This window comes from Lampris incognitus, chromosome 1 (genome assembly GCF_029633865.1).
Source record: "Lampris incognitus isolate fLamInc1 chromosome 1, fLamInc1.hap2, whole genome shotgun sequence".
NCBI lineage: Eukaryota > Metazoa > Chordata > Actinopteri > Lampriformes > Lampridae > Lampris > Lampris incognitus.
In genome coordinates, this window is record NC_079211.1 from 34333958 (window position 1) to 34351765 (window position 17808).

Here is a 17808-nt window from a genome sequence, read left to right on the forward strand (position 1 = left end):
TAACAATGAGCAAAAAGGTAGAATAACCCTAACCTCCTTGACCATAAATATAACAACCACCAGTAAGGAGTGTAATGGTCAGAGCCAAAAGTTGCCCTGACTATAGTCCTTTGACCCTACATGCACTGCGTCAAAGAGAAGTGCATGAAAGAGAGATGACTTTATGTAAAGCACACAGTAATGGGGATTATTTAAAGTCTTCTTCAGTTGCTTGCTGGCTCCAACCTCTTTTTCCATTTCCATCCCCATTTCAACTAGTAGAGAGGAGATCAGAGGATTGTCATAGTATGTTGGGAAGGAGGCCACTGTGACCCTGCTGTCCATCTTACACTCAGACTACTACACTCATTTGGAATCTATTAAAACCATATAATTGTTTTTTTCAACTTCTGTGCTGAGGTTAATCAAATTGGCCTCTGGTCACTTCCTTTTTCAGCAACCTCTGACCCTATACAGAGTATGGGTGATGATTCTACTCACACCTATAAACACACACACACACACACACACACAAGGAGTCTGGAGAATAAAACAAAACAATGAGCTTTCCATTGGTCAGGGGTTCCATTTGGAAGCTAGAATAAGAAAATGACACAGCGTGAAACAAGATTATTACGCCACAAAGCCCAAATCCTGATGCTATCAGGCATTTGCTTGGCACTCAGGCACTTAACATGCAAGACCACTATAGAATCGCCAACTTACCACTAAGAATAAACACAAGGAAACACACATGCATGCATGCACCTACGCGTGCACATGCACACGCACACGCACACACACACACACACATGGTTGTCTGCCAAATCTTGCATACTGTAGTGAAAAGCAAACACTGCGATCCCTATAGTAAAAAAGCCTCCAGTAATGTCAACAGGAAGACATGAAACATCCACCAGCGGCTCATTCTCTACGTCTGCAGTCTATTTCACGGCTCTAAACGCTCTTTAATTCTCTCCTCTGGTTGACCTCCCCCTCTGACGGACCTGCAAATTGCTGTGACTGTGACTGCTGGCTGGGGCACGTTGCCCTCCTCTCTCTCCTGATGCCAAAACCAACAATGCCGTTAATAAAGAGAAGGGCTGTGCTCAGTGCACACTTCACACCTCAAAAGCTCAATGGCAGTGCCTGCTGTGGGGTGTGTGTCTGTGTGTGTTATTTTGTTTGTGTGCATGCACGCTTAACAATCACTTTATTGGTATTTCTAGTATTCATAAGCAGCTGGCAATGTATAATAATTCCATCTCCTCTGCATGCCTGCCTATCTCTCTCCCCCCTCTCTCTCCCCCTCGCTCTCTCTCTGTGGCTGTTAATATATAAGTAGACTGCTGTTTGCCTGCTAGAGCAAGGCCTGATAAAACGTTCACTGGTGGTGTGCTGCTATGACAACGTCTTTGACAAGGGCTTTGTGGGCTTGTTAAGTAATACAACACTACTAACTGGGGACGTTTTGGGGGACTCTTATGACAGGGAGGAGAGACGGGGGTGAGGTATTTAACTGCACTTCCCTTGCAGTTTACAGCACTTTACTTTTCTGGAAACCATGGATACCTACCACACCTGATTTGGATGGTCAGCAGGATTGCAATATGAAAAGCAAAAAAAAAAAAAAAAAAACTCCTGGTTCTGTAGAGAACCTAGGTTCTATGAGCTACGGAGTAGTGCTATATTTACATATTGCCCTCTGACCTTGCCTCTGGCGACGCTAGGCTCTGAAATTCACCGCTCATGCGACAGCATCCCCTAAGCCCCGCCCACAACTGCACTTGACAGGCGTCACCACATCACTCGTCAGTTCGACCCACCAAAGCCTCCTTCAAGGGACCTCAGCAGGCGAGCAGGAAAATATAGCACTACTCCGTAGCTCATAGAACCTAGGTTCTCTACAGAACCAGGAGTTCTATTATCGCTACTCCGTAGTGCTATATTTACATATTGCCCCAACTACGGAGTAGCGGCGGACTAATGCCCCTCGCCTGCCACCCGCGCTGAGGACAATATAGTCCATGGGCCAGACGATATTTCGGTACACTCAAGGTGGCAAAACTTACTTATAATTTTTGAAAGGATCCATGTCTGTAGATGATATTTTGGTATGATAACCATTCCTGAGTGGCAGCTGTATCACAGTTATCAGCTCATGAAGTTAACCACCCGCTAAACTAAATTGCATTTTAGACGCTGGTGCATATCCTGGTTTAGCCTCATGGTCAGGACATTTTTCAATGTTCTATAATATTGTCTTTGGTATCATTTTAAAGGGGACCTTCTTAGCTTTCATTCAAGCCCTGTTGTGGATATTTCTCACAAATATAGAGGTCACTTGAGCTCTTCAACCCGTCAATAACACACATCTTTCTGCAATTTTCGCCTAAACTATATACTTTCTTTTAGCCCTGTGGCATCTAGGAATATCAGGGACACAAAACACAAAAACTGGAATACTCACAGGACTGTAAAGATTCAGAAAATGTATAATATACCCATACTATTTCATTGTGTGAGGTGATTGTGAGCCTTAAATGAGAACTAGACCAAAGCCAGTTAGGTCACAAACTGGTCTCTATACATTTGTTTAAATACACAATCAAAATACATGATAAAAAGGAATACCATAGTGAGGTAATGAACTATTTTAATATTTTAAACAACATTGACATTTACGTATACTTAGTCAATGATACATGTAATCCCATATCATTAGTGGGTATATGTAATGGTAATGGGTAGGGTAATGGGTATATGTGAATATGGTTACATTATTGTTATCAAGCTCTGGGTAACCAAGTCCAGAATCAACATCCTGTGCATCAATAGACTACTACCACAGTAATACCATCAGAATCATCACACTGTCATTCATCAAACTGCTCGTTTCTCTCATCATCTGACTCCCCAAGTTCAAAGTCCAGTTCTGGACCATCCTGCTGTTTTTGGTTACTGCAGGTCTGTAACCTGCACATGTCTGTGCATGGAAGTCCATTTGACAGGCACATGCAGCTTGGCATTTTGCATGAATGCACACACTTGCATGTTAGCATTTCCAAGACCACATCTGGTGCAGGTGGGGAGCGCATCCAGTAAATGGCCAGCTTGCCTTCATCGTCTGTCCATCCATACTCAGTAGGGCTTGGCACCACAGGGTTAGCCTGCAGACAGCACTTCCATATTGCTGCCTGATAGTTGGCTCGTTGAACATGCATAAAGAGACAGTCTCTACATGGTGGCAGCTGGCTGGACTCAACCTCTCCCCTTTTGGTGCAGAAGAGCTGGTAACGCAGTTTGTTCACCTCAGCAGTGCTGCTATTAGCAACATACATCCGACAGGTGAACTGCTCAATTTTCTGGAACAGCTCATCACTCACATTCCATGTCTGTCCCAGTTGACTAAAAGTCTCTTGGCAGGAAGTGTGCTTTCTCACTATCTTCAGGGCATTCAGCTTCCCTCGACCAGCGAAGGCACTGACAGTGTCGCAGCCTGTGAAGGCATGTAAGCCAATTAGGCTGTCACAGATGCTGTCTCCAAGTGAACTTGCCAGTTTGGTGATGTCGACAAACCGTGTGCGGTTCTGAGTCCCACACTTCTGGTAGATGGGACAGGTGATGTCCTTCTGGAAGCCAAGACAAAGCACCATGACATCAGTGTCCTCAGCTGTGATGATAACTGACTTTGAGCCCGCATTTGCTGCATGCAATGCATGCAGGAGCAGACGGGTGTCAGCTTCTTCATGTGTGGAGTGCAGTTCTGCTGCTTCCTCACACCCATCTTCTGTCAACTTGTAGCAGGTTTCCTCACAGGTCATGTACAACACCTTGCCATGCAGCATAGCTCTGTATCGTGGGAGTTTCCACTCTTCCACCAGAAACTTGATGAGACTGGTCTTGTTGGAGGAACTGCACAGAAATTTTCTCCACTGCTGGACGTGGTGTCCCCCTGCAAGATTCTTGTACTGGAGAGTGATGTCTCCACCCCGGTTCAGTCGTTCAGCATCTTTGATCGAAGTTTGGTGATAGACATCAAAAACAACATCAATCCTCCCACTCTGTGCTCCCTCATTGAGGACCTGGGTCAAGGCTGACTCTGCCACCTGTGCAAAGGTTTTGTTGTTGCCATTCATTTTTTGGACCAGGCTCATCCCATCAATGATGGAAGTAGATGGGATTGGGATGTCTTCTGCAGGAGATACATTCTTTTCAAGCTCTCTGGCAAGTGCAGCCTTGTTTGTTTTTCGTAAGGACCCATCAGCATTTGCCAGTGCCCATGGTAGTGGGCCCAATGGGTAGGCAAGGACATCCTTCAGATTCACCTTCCTGCTTTCAGCCACCAGGATCATGTTACTGAAAAGGTTTCTATCTGCCTTCAGAACCACATCCTGTGCTTTCTTTCCATGAGCTTGTTTTGTGCTGACATTGGAGAATGTTTTCAGACTTTGCTTGGTCATCTTGTCGTGGAATTTCACAGGTGGTGGGTCTGCATCTAACCTTGTTTGCTGGAATGCTTGGTAGGCCTCTTCTCCTTTCTCAAGAGCTCTCAAGAGATCTATGGTCACATCAGGTGGAGCCATGTTGCCAGTGGAGAGGCTAACCAAATCAATCTCATCAGGGGACATAGGATTGAGCCAGTTATTCTCCATAAGGTCCATGAGAGACTGGACATCTGCTTCATCTCTCTTGATCCTTGGACTCTGTAGATCTGGATGAGACCATTTGCACCTGCCTTGACCTGTCAGGTCTCTCAGCTGTCTGAGGTATATGCTTCTATACTCAGCTGTGAGATAATATTTGGTCACAGCTCCTGGCTTCAAGCTGAATCCCTTTGTCCCTCCAGCTGTTTGGGTGTCTTTGTTCACCGTTTCTTCTATAGCTTGGTCAACAGGGATTCGGCCAAAGGGATTGGTGGAGCCCAGTTGGACTGAGAAGCCTCCTTCCATGAATTCTGTGTACACATCTGGGTGTGTGATGGGCAGCTCAGACATCTGGGCGTAGTAGTAGGGGAGGTAGCGTGCATAATTCATCCTGTCATAAGCAAAGCACCATGGGATCATTGCTCGAATGCTAGCCAAGTGTAGCATCCAGTCTCCCTCTCTGGATGCTCGGATGAGCCCCAACAAGATTTCAACCATGTCCAAATAGGACATCCAGAAGTTCGAGAGGCTGCCGTTTCCACCTCTAAGGAACTCACGGTAGACTTCAAATAGATCCATGATGCGTGTACAAGAGCTGTTCTCGAGGACCTCCTTCAAAGCATGTTGTGAGACTTCTTTCCCAAGGCTGTCAATGGTCTTCAGTGTCTCATTCAGGTGAACCATGTCATTCCTGTGAGTTTCTTCCAACCAGGACAGGAAACCATTCAAGGTCAGTCGCATGAGAGCCTCATACAGGAGCTTGTGTAGTCGCACTGCCCTGTTGTACTTGCGGCCATCCATAACACCAGCAATTGAGCCTTCTGCAATCATGCCAGACTCAATGCAGAGGTCTTTGAGTCCAGCATCTTGGAAACGCTTTCCTATTATTGCCAGCAGTGTGCAGATGGTGTGGAATACCCCAAGCCTAACGATGATATCATGGAACTTGTCATGGTGTTTCCATGTGATCTCGACAGCCTTCGCATACAGGGCTTGGTCAAAGACACAGACAATCTTCCTCAGGCCTAAGCACTGCATGATGCTCAGTGACTGGTTAAGCACCTCGTTGACAGTAGACATTTGTGTCGCTGGAGCATTGATGGTAGGCAGATAGCCTATATTGTCGGGGATGACCGTCATCTCTCCTCGAGTCAGGATGTTGAAGCCTGTCCAGCTGCTGACTGACTGTTCTTCTTGTTGTGACATGCGTGCTAGGACCCAAAGAAGGTTTTTCTCTCTGGCAAGCTTAGTATTGGCTGCAGTATCGGCATCTGACTTTTTGCTTTGTGGTGGCCCTACCCGTTGTCCAGCATTGTAAGTTGGTAACATTGGTGGGGGTCCATCAATGCTTCTCTTCTTTGTTTTGGGAACAGTGGGCATGGGTTGGACAGGAAGTGGGTTGACTGGCTTTGCTTGCACAGCAATCCCATTGACTCTGTGAGATGTTCCCTCACCACTGACAGTTTCTTCAAGACGGTTGATATTGTCCCAGGCTAAAGTTGTGAATATGCCAGGATGGATGTTAGCTGGAAGGGCAATGCCACTCCCTGATGATGAGAGTTTCTGGAGACACAGGGCAGCGTTGATCTCTTCCATCTGTGAATAGGACACACTGTGACCAAGTCGGTTGAGGATGTTTATCAACTCTACATTTCCTGTCAACGATTTGACACTGAATGGCAGAACAATGTGCTTGGAAGGCTTGGTATTTCCACATGTCACTGCATATACTATGTCATGGCCAAATGACTGCAGAAGGCACTGCACTCTCTGGGATGCATGATCAGGATCATTTGAGCCTGTGAGTAGAGAGTACAGGAAGATAATGAGCGACTCTGGAATGGTAGGACATTCTGCTTCTGGTTTGACTTCAGGCGGCCAGGTTTGAGGAACATCTTGACTTTTAATGTCTGCTCTCAATTTGATGGCTGCTTTGGCTATAACATCTTGTGCACTGACAGTTTTCAGGGTCTGCAGCTCCCTTTTGAGAGACTGATTTTCTTTGGCAAGTTCCCTCATGGACAAGTTATCAGGATAGAGGAGGAATTTTCCTTTCTCATCAGGGAATATCTGCAAGGCTCCAGCAAACTCACTCTCCAGGTTTCGCCTTATGTGCTTCTTGGTTGATTCCTTGACTTGGGCAATGCCTTGGGAGTTCATTGAAGCTACCAGTCTAGAAGAGAGATCAGTCATTGTCATCACTTGAGGATTGCCAAAAAGCTCCATCCTGATGAAGAGGAACAGCTCATTGTATGCCTTATTCACAGCAGCTTCATACTGGGCTGCAGCATCATCATCTTCATTGCTGGCAACCTCTCCTTTGGAAACCTCTTCTTTGGTGTAAAGTCTATAGCATGACCTGTGGTAGTGCCCTTCAGCTGCTACAAGGTCTCTACTCACAATGGCAAGGATTCTGCTGTCCCTTTTCTTTGTGGCTGCACTCCTGATCTTTGCATCAGCTCGCAGTTCTCGACACTGCACCAGTACTTCTCTCGTATTCTGTCTCTTGGAATATTTGCTGTTTTTCTGACAAAATATGCAGTCTGCATCATAAGTCCTAGATGTACTTGGAGCATGTCGAGCTACTCTCTTAGATTGTTTCTCTTCAGCAGAGACACAACTTTTCTTTTCTTTTACAAGGAGGCCATCAAGAATTTGCTTCATAGTGAAGATACTGCGACACTTTCTGTGGTAGTAGATTGCTGGAATCTGTCCCTCAGGAATGTCTTTTGCCAGTTTCAAAACTGGTGCATGATTTCGTATCTGAGCTGCTCTGAGCAGAGTTCTCCATGAGTCGACACTTTGTAGTGAAACCAGCTTATCTGTATCATCAGAACAGTGGATAATGCACTCCACCCGTGGGCGCTTTGGTATTGGGTAAAAACTTGCTTGTTCACCAGTGGCCATATTCAGTCAGTTTTCACCTGCCACATACAAACAAATACATGTAACTTAGGTGTATGAACACTACTAAAACAAAGTTTACTTTGCTTCACCAGCGTCATATTACCATTATTTATCTTACATAGCCACAAATAGATACATTACCTAGTTGCTATGCAACAGCTGTATTTTGTCCACATGAGGCCGCTAAAATCAACACAAGATGAAAGTTCCTCGTAGCCACTTTAACTAATCATATTAACATATACATTAAAAGAACATGCTAACATTATGGGAAATTAGCTTACAATCTTCTCCAGAGTGAGACAAGAAGATAGATACCAGTTTCCTCTATATGTGTTTAGTAGAAAGCTATCTGGCTGCACGTTAGCCTAGCTTAGCACAATGAATGGAAGTACACAGTACTGGTTATCCTTGGTTGTTGGCCAACTAAGAACTGTCCCAGAGTTTAAGCTAGGCTAATCAGTACCAGGGGTGACATGTTTCGGACGAAACGACGGATTCGGGTAGACTATCACCTTTGAACTGTCCGCGGCAAATTCGATGCCCTCCGTGGAGAGCGTGCAAAGTTCGCTGACCCTACCCAAAGACACCAGGGCCAGCAGGAGCACCACCTTGGCCGACAGCCACTTAACGTCAGCCGATTCCAAAGGCTCGAATGGCGCAGAACACAACGCCGACAGAACCAGGGATAAATCCCAAGTGGCCGTGCGGTCGTTCCGAACACCCTGCCTGTTCCTCACCCCTTTGAGGAACGCCACCATACAGGGGTGAGAGAAGACAGTGTCGCCACCCAGCCTAGGCATAAAGGCTGAGATCGCTGCCAAGTACCCCTTGATCGATTCGTAGGCTAAATTGTCAGTCGATCTCTTGTATTCCAAGAACCCCGCAACGTGGGCCAAGGATGCAGACAGAGGTTCCACGCCCTCTCCCACGCACCACCTAGCAAAAACTCTCCACTTGGAGTCGTATTGCACCGATGTGCTCGGAGCGCGCGCGGCTTGTATAGTGGCCACCGCGGCCTCATCAAAGCCCTCCTCTCTCAGCCTGGCCCTCTCAGAAGCCAGGCCGCCAGTTGGGACCCCGCTAGAAGGGGCTCCTGTTGGATAATCCCGTCTGCCTGCGTCAGAGCGTCCAGCCACATCGGGAGGAGGAACTGTGGTGCGCGCACCATGGAAACCATGTTCAGAAACCATGGTGCGCCTGGGTTGTTGGGAGCCACCAGGAACACCGATGCGCCCGTGCATCTGATCCGTTCCACCACCGCCGGTATCAGACCCAGAGGGGGAAAAGCATAGAGCAGCTCGCGTGGCCACAGCTTGATGCCCAGCACATTCACTCCCATAGGCGGGTTGTCGCTCCGGCAGAGCGAATACCATCGTGCGCATTTGGCGTTCCTCTTGTACGCAAACAAGTCCACCTGCGCCACTCCGAACCTCGCCCAGATCATCTCCACGATAAGAGGATTGAGGGACCAGTTGTCCCAGCTGGGCCCGCCGCGCGACATGATGTCCGCTGCCTCGTTCTGGCTGCCAGGCACATGAACTGCCCGAATGGACTGCGCGTTCTGATGCACCCAACTCCACAGGTCGTAGGCTAACGCACGGCACGCAGCCGACCGCGTCCCGCCCTGCCTGTTGATATATGCCACCGTAGTGGTACTGTCCGACCTGACCAGAATGTGTTGATGTCGTAGGAGAGGAGCGAAATGACGCACCGCCAACAGCACTGCCTCCAGCTCCAGTGTGTTGATGTGCGCATTGTGACTCATGGGCCATACTCCTCTGATTGTGCCGTGGCCACAGATCGCACCCCAACCTCCCAGGGATACGTCCGTGAATAGAATCACCTCCTCCGATCTGGGTCCAAGGGGAACCCCAACCTTGGATCTGCAGGCCTCTGCCCAGTGATCCAGGTCCAAGCTCACCCCCTCCGGGACCACTAACCTGTGCCGTTGGCGCAGCCGGCGGAACCGGCCCTCTCGAATAAGCCAACACTGGAGTCTCCTCATAAAAAGCAGACCCAGAGGCACCACCTGGTGAGCAGAGGACATGATGCCCAGGAGCCAACGCAGTTGACCTACTGTCACCTACCAGCCCGGGGCAAAACTGGCAAGAAGGTCCTCTAACCCCTGCCACCGCTCCTCCGAGACGGAAGCCAGCATCCTCCCTGAGTCCAACGCTAATCCCAGATAGGTGGTTTCGCGTGACGGCCAGGGAGCGCTCTTCTTCCAGTTTACCGTGAGACCCAGGTCTGACAGGTGCGAGACCAGGTGACTCGTGCGTTCCATAGCCAGCCGGTGATCTGGGGCTATCAGAAGCAGATCGTCCAAGTAGTAGGCTATAACGTAACCCTGGGCGAATAGCGGAGTGAGAGCCACCTTGACGCACATCGAAAAGACCCGTGGGGCCAAACTGTAGCCGAACGGGAGGACTTTGTACTCGTAACACGTTCCCTGAAACGCGAACCTGAGATATTTCCAGTGGTGACCCACTATCGGGACATGGAAATATGCGTCCTTGAGGTCCACATTTGTGAACCAGGCTCCGCTCGATATCATGGCTAGGAGCTGGGGGACCGTCAGCATGTGGAATGATTCTTTGCGCACCCAAGTATTGAACCATTTCAGATCTAGAATCGGCCGCATGCCCCCCGATTTCTTGGGCACGAGGAAATATCTCAAACAAACCCCTATTTCCTCTGAGCCTCTCTCCACCACCTGTATCGCGTCTTTGGACAGCATCTCCAATATTTCCTGCCGCAACACCTCTGCTTCGGCAGGTGAATGGATCAGTGTCTGATGTGTGCCTGTGTAAGGGGGAGGACCCTGCTCGAACCGAATCTCGTGTCCATGCCTGACCGTCCGGAGGATCCACTCTGGTACACCCGGCAGCGCCTGCCAGCGTGCGTAATGGGGAGACAGAGGGCGCGTGACGCGTTGTGTCTGGCTGTCAAGAAATAGGCTGTATCGCTGCCATTCCAGTCCAACCTCCGAGCTCTCCACGGAAGTTTTGAGAGGCTCCCACGGCGGACCGCGTCCCATATGGGGAGCGAATATGTGCAGGATTTTGCCCAACAGAAGGTGGGAGCGCGGAAAAATCAGCATCAGCATGCGCCGCCCAGCACCCTCTCCGACCGGCCACAGACAGTGAGTCATGCACTCCGGTAACCCTGCTTTACGCACGGGAAAACCCAGCGCGTAACTCTGGACGCCTGTCCGATGGGATAAACTAATTTCATTCCCATCTGACAGCTCATGATTATCCGAGACAGGCATAGATACAGAGTTCAACAATCCATAACCTTGTGTACGGTTTGAAACAGAACTGATCTCAGCGGTATAATTCACATAGCCTACACCCTGTGAAGCTAGTGAACCCGTTGCCATATCTGGAACATCTTCGTTTCTTCTGACTTGCTTGCAGAGTCCGGTGGCATGTTACACAACATTACTCACTACACCGTGTGCGTGTGGAATAAAAGTAGCGTCGACATCACCAACATTATATGACAGACCACCCACCGTAGAATAATCTACAGACGAGGAACACGAAGGATAAAATGCAGAACTGAAATCTTTATTCATCAACATGTTCCCCTCATTGCATGGTAAAACCTTGCCACCAGTGGCCATAACATCAATACCTGCAATGTTCGAACAGGGGGTGTGGGGGTCTGTCGCGCACCGTCAGCGGCGGCGCGGATCTCCTGAGCTGGCACCCCTGGTCTGGTGCTCGTACTTCCGTTTCACGTCAGGCTGAGGACCACCTACGCCGCCTCCGCCAGCGTGGTGGGACTGACTGTGAGCCCCAGGGGCTGGCGCGGGGCCAGCCGACTGGCTCTTGTCGTAGTTCTTGCGGCGCTTCGAGGCTCGACCTCGCCCCCCCCCCCTGCGGCTGGGGCTTCGGAGAGCCTTGAGTGCGTGTCGGAGGCTGCGCGGGACCCTTCTCTTTGAAGGTCTTAGCCAGCAGCTCCGCGTTGGCCAGGTCGTGACGGATCTTTTCCAGTGCTGGCTCATCTACACCGAAAAGGCCGTCCCGTGTTGATGGGGAGCTTGCGGATCATCTTAACGACCCCGTCCTCCAAGCGACAGTCCTTCGTCCAGAACTCGCGCCTCAGCAGGACTGAGGAGGACAGAGCCGCACCGCGGCATCACGGAGGAACGTGCCGATGATCTGAGAAGCCCTCCAAGCCTCGTCCAGGCGCGAGGCATCGGTGTCGTCATCCCCCTGGCTCTCACTGTTTGATCTTCATTGCCGCCTCCTTGCTCTCCGGTTCGCGTAGTTTACCAGGGTAGAGCCGGGGAAAAAGAAATTTCTCCACAGTGGAGGGCGGCATAGAAGCAGGAGACCAGCCGGCAACCGTCAGGTGGCTCTTGGTGTTCACTTTAACAGTGGAGCGCACCTTCTCTGGTTCCGGCCATGTGGCTTTGATGGACTCCGTGATGGGGGGGAAGGGCGGAATGTGCTTCCTCAGGGACTTGGTAGGAGCAAGATCCGCCATCTTGAGTAGCAGCCTGTGGAACCGCCGGCGGGCACATGTGGTCCTGGCTCCCAGGGAGCACAGCAGAAACCAACGAGCCCGGCCGGGGAGGGATCTCGAACACACCGACACCAACCTGAGTGGAAAGGCGTGTGAAACCCAGCTCGTCCGTCGACTGAGCGGCCATGAAGCGCACACCATGCATGGTGGCGCCTCTAGGCTAGCTGCAGTCTCCCGAACATGAGCCATGCTAGGATGGTCGCTGCAAAAAGGATGGAAATCGCCAGCGTCCTTCTTCCTGTGGCAACAACTGTAAAACTCGGCGAAAAGAACATCGACGTCGACGTTAACACCAGCCATAGTGACGGAGAAAACCGCACTATTGTCAAAATAGAGAAAATAGCTAAGCTAGCTAGCAATGAAGAAAAAACCCGCAACAGAGCTCAGCGCGACACGTCTTCCCTTGAAGGAGGCTCTAGTCGAACTGACGAGTGATGTGGTGATGCATGTCAAGTGCAGTTGTGGGCGGGGCTTAGGGGATGCTGTCGCATGAGCGGTGAATTTCAGAGCCTAGCGTCGCCAGAGGCGAGGTCAGAGGGCAATATGTAAATATAGCACTATGGAGTAGCGATAATAGAACTTTCACTTCATGTGTTGAGCCTCCAAAGGGCTCTCTGAAATCAGGCTTGCACCAAGACTGAGCCCTTTGGAGGCCCAACACATGACATGAAAGTTTTTTTTTCTTTGTAAATAAATCCCCTTTATATTTTGTACTCCTGCTGACCATCCAGGGAACTACTATGGGAGCTGAATTGGTGGGTTAGGGTTAGGTCTGAAAAGAATAATCTTGCATTTCATCAGGAAAATAAGCTTCAAAGTAAGCCAAAATTAGTAGTTTGGTTGTAAATTAGTCAAAAGTGATGATCTTAAATGATATTTGTCCCTATTTTCACAAAAACAGATGAAAAAAAAAAGACTCTTCATGTGTTGGGCCTCCAAAGGGCTCTCTGAAAGTAAGCCTGGGTCAAAGCTGTGTCCGTGAAATGTTCAAATTAAAACATTGTTGTAGGACTAAACTAAATATATTGTTGGAAAGCCATACGAACTGCTGCCAGCCATACCAACATGTACCCTGGCTCTGCCAAATGACGGAAGCTAAGCAAGCATGGGCTTGGGTAGTTCTTGGATGGAAGTTCTCCCAGAAAAGCTGAGTTGCTGCTGGAAGTGGTGTTGGTGGGCCAGTAGGGGACAGTCTTCCCTCTGGTCCTAATAATAATTTTTAAAAAAATCCAAATGCCCCAGTGCAGTGACGGGGACACTGTGCTGTAGGAGATGCCGTCCTTTGGATGAGACGTTAAACTGAGGTCCTGACTCACTGTGGTCATTAAAGATCCCATGACACTTATTGCAAAGAGTAGGGGGTTCCCCGGTGTCCTGGCAAAATTCCCAACCTGACTTGCTCCATCTGGCCACCTAATCACCCCCCCATGTAACTGGCTCAATGATTCCCCCCTCTCCTCCTTAAGCTGATGTGGTGAGTGTTCTGGTGCAAAATGGCTGCCGTGCATCACCCAGGTAGGTGTTACACATTGGTGGTGGTTGAAGTGAGTTACCTCCTTCAATGTGAAGCGCTTTGGGTGTCTAGAAAAGCGCTATATAAATGTAATAATGATTATTATTATTAAAGGTCTCGACCTTTAGAGTAACATAATGTCAGTCTGAAGATTGTAAATGGCTCCAGCTTTGAAATACTGACCTCTGAACCTTGACCTCAGTGCATGTTGGAAGGCCTGTCATTTGGCAACAGAAGGGATACAGACATGGGACCAACTGTTATAGAGAGCAATTGACTTCAACTATGGGGTGCTGTCAAATATGGTCAAAATTAATTTTCATCGATCTAACAATTAGATATTTAAAATCTGATCACACAATTGTGTTTCCCATCCCCTTAAACCCCTCCATATACTTTTAATTCAATATTTAAAACTTCCATTTCTAAGAAATAGATTAATATTTTTAGAAATTAAAAATGAGGCTTGATACAAATCAGCACCACAATTGTAGTTCTGGTTTGCAAAATAGGGATGTAAATAGGGTTGTAAAAAGATATATCTACAGAATATATCAACTATTTACTGCAGCTGAAACATAAATTAAACTGCATTTACGTGGTTTATTTGAAAAGAAAAAAAAGCACACAAATGTGGATTTATTTAGGATATCTTAGCGAGTATTATAGAAATACATTTCGGGGTGGTGTTCAAAGTTGGAAACGTTGCATTCCAACACTTTTTCTGGTGAGACCCGAAAGAATCTTAGTAATAGCTAACAAACTAAAGATTATACATCCACTGAATGAAGATTATGAAACTAAAATGCACATTTTGTGCTAGAAATGACATCAAAATGTATTTTAATGCTGAAACTATCTTAATACATTGCATTTTCCACCGAGAAGAAAATGATTTTTTTTCTTTCCGCAGACAGAAACTTGACAGTCACATGATGTGGATACAGGCTCCACCAGCACTGCCTGTAAGTTTAAATGTTGATATAAAATGCATTTTTGCCTCAGAAACATCAAGATTTTAACATATCCATGGTTGCAGAAATTTAAAATGCCAACATTTTATTCTGGCGACTGGGTTGTGTCAGAAGTGCTTGTACCCAACAGAAACAGGCAGGTCAGAAAGACAAAAATAACAGTCAGTGAAAACTAAGTAATGCATCTTTTCATCAGTGTTAACGTTGGCTTGTGTTAGTATCAGTGCATTTCACATTATTATTAGCCAACATTAAAGATATCATAGCTTATATTATGTATGGTGCTATACATTATCCAATATCTGCCCACTAATACAATGACCTTTACGTTTTATAAACGAAAAAAAAAAAATCTATGCAGCCCCTTCACTGCCCTCCCACCCCATCTCACCAACTTAAATGTAAGCAAAAATAGAGCACTGTATTGCCCTTAATGGGAAAATCACTGCACAGGTCAATGGATTTCTAAAGAGAAGACATTTCTATAGATTATTGTCTCGTGTGGTCCCTCACAAGAGGACAAGGTCCTTATCGATTGTACGACGTGCCTTCATTTCAGTTTGAAGCCCAGTGCATTCGGCCCTGGGGGGAGGGGAGGGGGGCAGCTTCAGAGACTGCAGACGAAGTGCCGGGTCAAGGTTAACTTGTCTACACTAGCCTTCTGACCCTGCTGACACCCAGGAGGTTGGCATGGTGGTGGTTTCTGGTATTGGTCTGTCATCCCTATATCCTGAAGTTCTCCTTCCCCTCTCTCCTCTGTCCTGTCTCACTTCCCCAGCCCTTTATCTATTCAGTCCTCTCTTGCCCTGTTGTCCCTTTCCCTCTCTTTTCCTCCACCTTTCTCTACATCAACTCACCCTTCCTTTCAGCCTTTCCCCTCATCTGTGTTGATCTATGAGGGGATTTGATTTTGATGCACCGAGTGACCTTGGAGGCAGAAGCCAGCCATTAGCTGCCCTTAGGAGCAACCTCTCCTCTACTCCATCACGTCAATATACAAAGCCGGCTGGGGTGAGGGCATCTGAATAGCAAACAGCTGCTGAAAAATCAACACTGGAAAATATGCATGCAGGCACACATCCATGCACACACACACACACACACACACACACACTCGAGACACAAAACCTATGCACAAGATACAAAACCTACACACAACATCACACAAACTACAAACACACAGAAACAAAGAGACACTACAAACACATTACAAACACACACACACACACACACACACACACACACACACACACACACACACACACACACACACACACACACACACACACACACACACACACACACACACACACAATTTGCTTATCTTGCCAACAAAGGAACAACATGAGCCAGAGACCATGCTGCCAAAAACAGAGTAATTGTCAGTGAATATTTTATACTGAAAACATGGATTAAAGCACGTTGTTATTGTGAAGCCAAATATATGCATGGGATGAAATAAATTGATGGGATATCGGCATCTGATTGTTTATTAAGGTCAAATGAGCAAAAGAGGTTTGAAAATAATGATGAAAAAATGCTGACGAAGTGAACTGGTGCAAGTTTAATTTGTTGGCTTGAATCAATTTCAGCTCATATAAAAGTTCACATAATTTGTGAATACCAAGAAATAAAAAAGAACCCCCCCCCCCGAAAAAAACACAAAGACTTCTGCCATGAAAACCGTAATCCAAAGAGTGAAGGTACACAAAGTCTGGAACTACAAGTGGTCTATCTGAAGGTCCACATTTTAGGAAGGTGCTACAAATTCGGCTGCTATGCTCCAGTAACCGAACCAAAATGAACTGAAGCAGTCTACTTGACAGACTTTGAAATATAACTCTCAAGAGTATGTGCCTTTCAAAGTGTCAAAAAGAAGAAGACATTAAAATTGCATACACATTTCCTGTGTGACCCTCTGTGTAAAACTTGGTGGCAGCTGTCAGGTGATTAAAACTCATCACTCAAGAAACTTTTTTTTAAAAATTTCTCCCCCCTTTTTCTCCCCAATTGTATCCGGCCAATTGCCCCACTCTTGTGAGTCCAGTAGCTGCGCCACCCCCTTTGCCGATCCGGGGAGGGCTGCAGCCTACCACATGCCTCCTCCGATACATGTGGAGTCGCCAGCCGCTTCTTTTCACCTGACAGTGAGGAGTTTCGCCAGGGGGACATAGCACATGGGAGGATCATGCTATTCCCCCCAATTCCCCCTCGCCACCGAACAGGCGACCCGACTGAGCAGAGGAGGCGCTAGTGCAGCGACCAGGACGCATACCCACATCCGGCTTCCCACCCGCAGACATGGCCAATTGTGTCTGTAGGGACGCACGACCAAGCCGGAGGTAACACGGGATTCGAACTGGCGATCCCCGTGTTGGTAGGCAACGAGACCACCACACCACCCGGATGCCCTATCACTGAACAAATTTTAAGATGCATGTTGTTCTTCTACACTTATCAGCACCATACAAATAAATACAAGCCAACCAACTACAATAAGCAGGGCAATTCATCACCGAATGCAATGTTAATTGAAGAATATCCTACATCAGGTCCAAAGGCTATGTGTGAAACTCTTTGCCTCTGCAGCGATATAACCCAAAAGAAAATTTCTGGACCGTGCGATCTATGTGCTCGGGACTCTGGTGGCATTGTCCCACGACAGCTCAAGCCTTCCCCTAATCCCTGTTATTCTCTGTGGGCTCTGATTGGTTTTTAGCCTCCCCGAAGGCTCCCTCAGGGGCCTAACGGCAAATGAAGTCATTTTAAGCCCCATTCGCTGTAAGCCTCCTTCCTCTTTTTCAACAGGCAGAGAAGCTGGGGGTCATTTAGTTTGAAACAGATGAGGTTGTAACAGTTAACTACAGGACTATTACCACCTCTGGGGAGGGAGTCTGAGTGGGAATGAGAAGGAGAAGAAGAAAGACGAAGGAAGGGAACAAAGAAAAACGAAAAGGGTCACTTTCAAAGCAGACAGACGCTGAACTGGGGCAGAAATTTTTTTTTTTACAGAATACCTGAAAGGTAAAAAAAAAAAAAAGTAAAGAAAAAGAAAAAACAGCACAAAGCTACCTCTGACTGAAAAAAAAGCTCTCCGGCTGATTATTACATGTTATTCATAACCACAAAGTAGGGATGTCTAAACCTGTCATTAGTGCATAATATGATATCATTGCTGAATAGGAAATTGATGAGCAGATAGATGGGGCATAATTTAGTTTCAATTTATACTCTCAAGCCAAAGCAAAAA

The 17808-nt window shown here is 47.5% G+C and overlaps 1 protein-coding gene across 2 annotated transcripts in view; it reads right to left on the reverse strand.

The window, feature by feature from the left end:
- Positions 1-17808, reverse strand: part of enox2 (ecto-NOX disulfide-thiol exchanger 2) — a 394667-nt gene that overhangs the window by 107030 nt on the left and 269829 nt on the right. The gene's annotated exons all lie outside the window — the stretch shown is intronic.